We start from the raw sequence: 7,505 nt of genomic DNA, 5'->3' as shown, positions 1-7,505 counted from the left end.
CCTCCCGTAAAGAGAGCTCAAAGCGCTTTACAATACACATCAAACACACACACACACGCGCGCGCGCAATAACTCACAAAAGAAAGAAGAAGAAAAATAATGATTTAGCGCACAATAATATAAAACAGATTCAGAGACTACGCGTATTACATAATTACACACACACACACACACACACACACACACACACACACACACACACACGCACACACACACACAAAACGAAAGAGAGAGAGAGTTTGCATGGCTTATAACTGAAAAGGTATGGAAGGTCTATGGATAGGCGTTTTCAAAAAAGATTTGTTTTCAGACCAGTTTTGAAAGATTGAAATAATGAAGGAGAGTGGCGAAGATCGTGAGGTAAACTGTTCCAGACATCCGGAGCTGAATAAGAAAAGGAAGAATCGCCTCCTACACCTGGGAGCGGCGGCGTGTGATGATGGGAACAGAGCGGGCATGTGTAGGTGACATGGCTGATGGAACCATGTGGTGATGGTGGGGGCCAAGGATGGGGGGGGTAACGGTTATACACGTGGCATCACTGAGCAACTGCCAGCTGGCTGCTGCCTCCATAAGTCAGGGACCTGCAGCACCTGTCTTGCCGGTCTGTTAACATGTCGGCAGTTCTTCACGGACGGCGCATGGGTCACGTGTGCGTTGTTCTTTGTGACGTGTTCTCTCTACTAGCTGCCTCTTGTTCTGACTGTTTCACTGTCGTCGTCATCATCATCACCATCATCCTCATTATCGACATTATCTTCGTCTCACACACGCGCGCTTTTTAACAAGAAGTGTTTCTTTGTACATATTTTCAATGGGTTTTGTGCATGTTTCCTCCATCTGTACATTTCTTGCATTTTTTTTTTTTCCAATTTTGTAAACCACTCCAACACAGCAAATGTGATCACCCCGCTCCTCCCTCTGTCTCTCCCTCTGTCTCTCTCTCTGTCTCTCTCTCTGTCTCTGTCTCTGTCTGTCTCTGTCTCTGTCTCTCTCTCTGTCTCTGTCTCTCTCTCTCTCTCTCTCTCTCTCTCTCTCTCTGTGTCTGTCTCTCTCTCCCCGAATCCTTTCTTTCTTTTACGTTGTCTCTGTCTGACGCGTATGTGCGGTCATCAGAAACACCGACTATAATTTACAGAGAATTGTTCATATGGAGAATTTTGCATGTGCGTTCTCTCTCTCTCTCTCTCTCTCTCTCTCTCTCTCTCTCTCTCTCTCTGATATATACATTTAGAATGAAAGAAATAATTAGACAAGGGGGAAGAGATAGAGAGGGAGAAAGAGAGAGAGTGAGTGAGGCACAGAGAGACAGAGAGACAGAGACGCAGTCTCAGACAGACAGACATAGACACAGAGAGAGAGACAGAGAGAGACGACGGACAAAGAAGCAAAGAGAGGTCTATACACAGAAGACACAAGAGGCGAATTAACTGTCTGCTGCCAAGCACAGGACCAATGAACAAGTACGGAGCAGAATTGAGAACCTTGCTGGACCTCAGGAACCTCTCCTTTCAACTGTGAAGAGACGCAAGCTGATATGGTTTGGACACAACACTCGACACACCAGCTTGTCCAAAACAATCATGCAAGGCACCATCGAGGGCGGGAGAAGAAGAGGAAGACAGCGGAAGAACTGGCATGAGAACATCAAACAATGGACCGGACTCCACACACGTGAGCTGCTGCCAGCGGCTGCCGACAGAGACAGATGGAAAAGGGAGGTTGCGTCTGCGGTCCTCAGGCTTCCCCCAACGACTACTTTGTAGTTATGGGCCTGAGGCTGAGGTTGAGAGGTCAAGCGTGGAGTTCCTCCACAGCGAGAGATGAGCAGGAGGAAAGCAAAAGTGGGAATCAGATAGCTCGAGACAACAGCAGGGCGGGAATGTTGGAGATGTCACTGACAGGGGGAGTGGGTAATGCGTTTCAAGTTCACTTTCTCAAGGAGCGTCACTGCTTCGGAAAAAATCCAAAAAAATTTGCTAAAACCACATCTGCGGGGCAGAGGGCCTGACCAGAAAGCATAACCCAACCGCTTAGCCCGGGCCCTTGAGTCCCTGTTTACAGTATATTCGTCCTATCGGGGATTTTTTTTCCCACTAAAGTTTGCCATGGGAAACAAATTCTCTCGCCATGGGTTTTTTTCCCAGCGCGCCAAGTCGCGCGGGGCTATAAAAGGGAAACCCTTCGTTTATTTTCTCACCCAAAATAAATTTGGGACCCCTCACTTTCGATTTTCGAGTAAAACGGGGGGAGAAGGTGCGAAAAGGGGGATTCGAACCCAGACCCTCAGGGAAAAGGGAAATTGGCAGATGAGCGTTTTAAACCTTTCTGCCCCCTTTCCCTCCTTACACTTTTCCAGAGAAGCCACTCCTGAGGGACTCAGTGTGTGTGTCCAGTAACCCCCACAGCGGGCCCCCCCGGGTCTTTTGCCTGGTGGTGGATGGTTTTTGGGATTTTGTGTTTGCCGTTTTTTGTGGGTGCAATGTTTCCCTTGGGATTCCGTCGCCGGGGCTCTTATTATTGCTCTCGTTTTTGGGCTCTTCCCTCCTTCTTTTTGTCTTCTGTCTGTTTTCTCTTTTTGCATCTCCTCTCTTTTCTCTCTCTCTCTCTCCCCCTTCTTCTCTCTCTCTCCTCTCTCTCACCATTTCCCAATTCAGCCCCACGCGAAAAAAGGGTTTTCCCCGGCATCTGAGCGAAAATGAACCTTTGAAAAAATTTTACTACAAAATATTATCCTTTCTACTCTGGGGTCCAAATACTCAAAAATTAAAATCAAAACTTAGTGGGGGTTTCAAATTTGTGGGGGGGGGGAAGGGGGAGTCATGGGACAAAGGGGAATTTTTTTAAACTTTTGGATGGTCAATTTGGGAAAATGTATTTTTAAAAGTGTTTTTTGTATTGATATGCCCGGGGTTTCGGTTTTACAGGCTTAGCAAATTATTGTATGCTTTATATTTATTTGGGCCGTGTTTTTATTGTTTTACTGTGTCAATTTTCTTTATGCTTGAATTTTTTAGGGTTTATTTTAAATATCTTTGTTTCCTGTGAAATGATAAAGCCTTGCAGATAAACACCTGGGGTAAAGGCCCCGTTCCCGCCGGGCCACATGGCCCCTTTTTTGAAAAATTCCCAAAGTGCCGCTTCCCCCCTTTATTATTTTAGGTCCTTTCCCGGAAACTCCTTAAGAACTTTGGAACAGGAGAACACCCCCGGAAAAAGAAGCCCCAAAGTATAAAGGTATATTTTCTCCCCCAATTGGCCTTTTTGGGTTTTTGAACCCTGGGGGTTTCCCCAACCCCGCCAAAAAGCTAAACCACTTCCACCCCACCACCTCAAAAAACTTTTTGGGAAAAAAAGTGGAAAAGAGAAGATCCCGGGCCCACAGAGGTGCTCACCCCTTGCAAACTTCCCCAAGCCCAAAACCATCTTAAAGAGGCCCACTGGCGCTGGGCGGGCCCATGTAGTTCGCATGCCAGACCCCCGGGCTCCCCAAGAAAACTGCTGTCCCGCGAATTTAAAACCCATGGCAAGCGCTCCCAGGAGGCCAAAGGAAGCGCTTCCGGGCGCGGATGCCCTTTGCCCAAAGTCACCGGGCCCCCCACAGACCCCAAACCCCACCCACCCCCAGGATACTAGTTTGGTCCTCGCCCGATCCCAGGGAACAAACCACCAGTTTGCTTTGTTTTTTTTTCCCCCCCCTTTTCGGGTTCCTTTTATAGGTTTTGCACCTTTTTTGTTCTGATTTGAAACCTACTCCCGTCACTAGAGCTTTAAAGAAAAATTTGGGGTGTAAAGGCCCCTAGGGGAAAACGCGTCCGCCTGGGAAAGCGGGGAATTTTTTTTTTAAAAAAAAGGCGCTGGTTGTTTTCCACGGCTCAGCCCCTATTTTTTTTTTCCCCCCCCCCCCCCCCCCCCCCCACTAGACCTTGAGTGGTGGTCCTGGACGTTAGTCATTCAGATGAGCACGAGAAACCGATGTCCCGTGTGCTGCATCACTTAGCGCACGTAAAAGAAACCGCGGCAACAAAAGGGTTGTTCCTGGCAAAATTCTGTAGAAAAATCCACTTCGATAGGAAACAACAAATAAAACTGCACGCAGAAAAAGTACCAAAAAAAAAGTGTGCTGCTTAGTGCAGCGACGCGCTCTCCCTGGGGAGACCAGCCCGAATTTCACACAGGGAAATCTGTTGTGATAAAAAAAAAAAAGAAATACAATACAACTATTCATTTAAGCGGTCAGGCTTAGTGTTCTGTTTCTGTCTCTGGCTGTCTGTCCTGTCTCTCTCTTGTGAGAGAGACGCTTATGACATTATGTAGTGTGGTGTATTTTATGTCATGACTTACATGCAGTACTGTGTAGTGTAGCGTTGACCCTCTTTCAGGGCGGGGACCGGACGTAAAACAAAGCGCGCCAGTGTGCTTTCCGATTATCCTCGGAAAAAAAAGTCTTGTCTTGTCTTGTACGCGTCTGGCCTTGGCCCTCTCCCCCCCCCCCCCCCCCCCTCTCTCTCTCTCTCTTCTCTCTCCAATCAACCGTCTCGTGAATAGGTTCTTATAGTCCGGCACCCCAGTGATAAGGAGTGGAGGAATATATTACATCTCGGTAATGAAAGAAATCAACTCGTCGCTGTCAGTTTCTCCCACGGTTATTCGGGCTGGCTATCTTGACTGCCGGCACAAATCTTCATGGGTTTGATTTGTGTTGGGCTAGTAACTAGTTACGCTTCTTTCCTATTTCTCTTACCGTCTGTTTTCATTTTTCTCACGTGTGTGTGTGTGGTGTGTGTGTGTGTGTGTGTGTGTGTGTGTGTGTGTGTGAAGGTTGATGATTTCGTCTAGGAAAAGTCTAAAAAAAAGGAAAAAACTGATGTTTGCGTACCTGAGTCGTCAACTGGAAGAATGGTTTGCACATTTCAGTTCAGTTATCAAGGAGGCGTCACTGTGTTCGGACAAATCCATATACGCTACACCACATCTGCTAAGCAGATGCCCTGACCAGCAGCGTAACCCACCGCGCTTAGGCCTTGAGGGAGAATGATTGATTGATTGAGTGATTGATATGGATACTTATATCGCGCCTATCCTCGGTCGGAGATCACGCTCTAAGCGCTTTGCGAAAATTATTGAAAGAAATGAAGTGAAATAAAATACAAAAGTGAATAACCAGATACGTAATTAAACAAGGACATACATGGCATGATGCGTGCGTATGGACGCCACAAACACACACACACACACACCACACACACAACACACACACACACACACACACACACACACACACTCACAACACACACACACACACACACACACACACACACACACACACATCGCGCGCGCGCACATGCCGTACCTCTTTTTGTTTCGCGGTGTTGCCAAGATTGTGCTCGTTACGCGAAGAGTACATTGACACTTCAACCTTTCTTCACAACAGTGATCAAAAGGGGCTAGAGGAGGTGCACGGTAATGTGTGTGTGTGTGTGTGTGTGTGTGTGTGTGTTGGAGCTCATGTACGTTTATATGTATTTGACTGTGCGTTCATATATGTGAAACTGCATGTTTGGTGCATTTCTGTTATGCATGTGTGGGTGTATGTGTGAATGTGTGTCTTCATATTTTACATTTATTCGCTATTTATCACCATTGTTGTCTTATTTATTTATTTATGTTTTATTATTATCATTTTATTAGTATTACTAATATTATTACTACTACCTTTTTCTATATTATAATTATTTATTTATTAATTTATTTATGCAAGCTTATCTATTATTTATTCCCCCGTTTTGCTTTTTTTTTTTGTTTGTTTTTGGTTTTTTTGTTTTTTGTTTTTTTGTTGTTGTTGTTTTTTTTTGTTGTTTTGTTTTTTTTCTCAAGGCCTGACTAAGCGCGTTGGGTTACGCTGCTGGTCAGGCATCTGCTTGGCAGATGTGGTGTAGCGTATATGGTTTTGTCCGAACGCAATGACGCCTCCTTGAGCTACTGAAACTGAAACTGAAACTGATCAGAAATTAATGAAATTCGATTGATAAGTGGAAGTTCTGATTTGCCACTCCATCTTTCGGTCCATTTCGGTAGTGAGCAGATTCGTCTGTCCACTTATCGTCGGGGAGTTATTCCCTCTACAGCGCTCCACACCCAACCCCACCCCTCTCTCTCTTTCTGCTAATTTTCACAATCATTATTCTGCCCATTTCTCCTCTTTTTTTATCGACTTTGAGTATGTGGGTATCTAAGATACTCTTAGGAGTCGATGCGGTGTGTGTGTGTGTGGTGTGTGTGTGTGTGTGTGCGTGTGTGTGTGTGTGTGTGTGTGTGTGTGTGTGTGTGCGTGCGTGCGTGCGTGCGTGTGTCTGTGTGTGTTTCATCACTTTTCGCTGACGAAGTTGCTTCCTTATGAATCTCATGCTCCATGTAATTTGATTCGCTTCAACGCTTGCTGTAATGATAGCGACACTAACCTTAAGATATACAGCCGACAAGATTAACATGCAGCTTTTATTAGCGAAAAGAAGGCTTCCACTATCAGAGATACAACCTTTTGATGCTGGTTTATATTGCAAGAAACGCAATGGGGTGCCACGTAAGTCTGCATAGCAAGCTGCTGTCTGGCTTGTAGAGTTTAAGCTCCATGGGGTATGGAAAGCAAACAACTAACTGATCACATGGATTCGTCAATCGTTTTTGTTGTGAGTTTGTGAAGTCAGACATTGGTGGTGTTGACTGTTTGCACATGATGAATGCCTTTATCAGAAGCAGTCAACAATTCAGTGGGGGACCCAGACCATGGCACTAAGTTGATAATGTCCTACCGAATCAAATGCAAAACCTGCCCCGTGCTCTGTTGTCAACTGTTCTCTACCGCAACCTGCATCGGAATGTGCTGTGGTATACTGTAATTTGCTGTACTGCACTGTACTGTACTGCACTGTACTGTACCTGCGCTGCATGGTACCCGTGATGTATTGTGTTGTACTGCGCTGTATCGTACTGTACTGTACTGTGTTGTACTGCACTGTATTGCATTGTACTGTAGTGTAGTGTACTGTGTTGTGCTGTACCTGCGCTTGATACGTACTGTACTGTACTGTGTTGTACTGCACTGTATTGCATTGTACTGTAGTGTAGTGTACTGTGTTGTACTGTACTGCGCTGAATCGTACTGTACTGTACTGTGTTGTACTGCACTGTTTGCATTGTACTGTCGGTAGTGTACTGTGTTGTACTGCACTGTATTGCATTGTACTGTAGTGTATTGTGTTGTACTGTGTTGTACTGTACTGCGCTGTATCGTACTGTACTGTACTGTGTTGTACTGCACTGTATTGCATTGTACTGTAGTGTACTGTACTGTACTGTGTTGTACTGCACTGTATTGCATTGTACTGTAGTGTAGTGTACTGTGTTGTACTGTACTGTATTGCATTGTACTGTAGTGTAGTGTACTGTGTTGTGCTGTACTGCACTGTATTATACTGTACTTTCTGTGTTGTGTTGTGTTGTAC

Source organism: Babylonia areolata, chromosome 7 (genome assembly GCF_041734735.1).
Source record: "Babylonia areolata isolate BAREFJ2019XMU chromosome 7, ASM4173473v1, whole genome shotgun sequence".
Taxonomy (NCBI): domain Eukaryota; kingdom Metazoa; phylum Mollusca; class Gastropoda; order Neogastropoda; family Buccinidae; genus Babylonia; species Babylonia areolata.
This window is presented reverse-complemented; position numbering follows the sequence as displayed.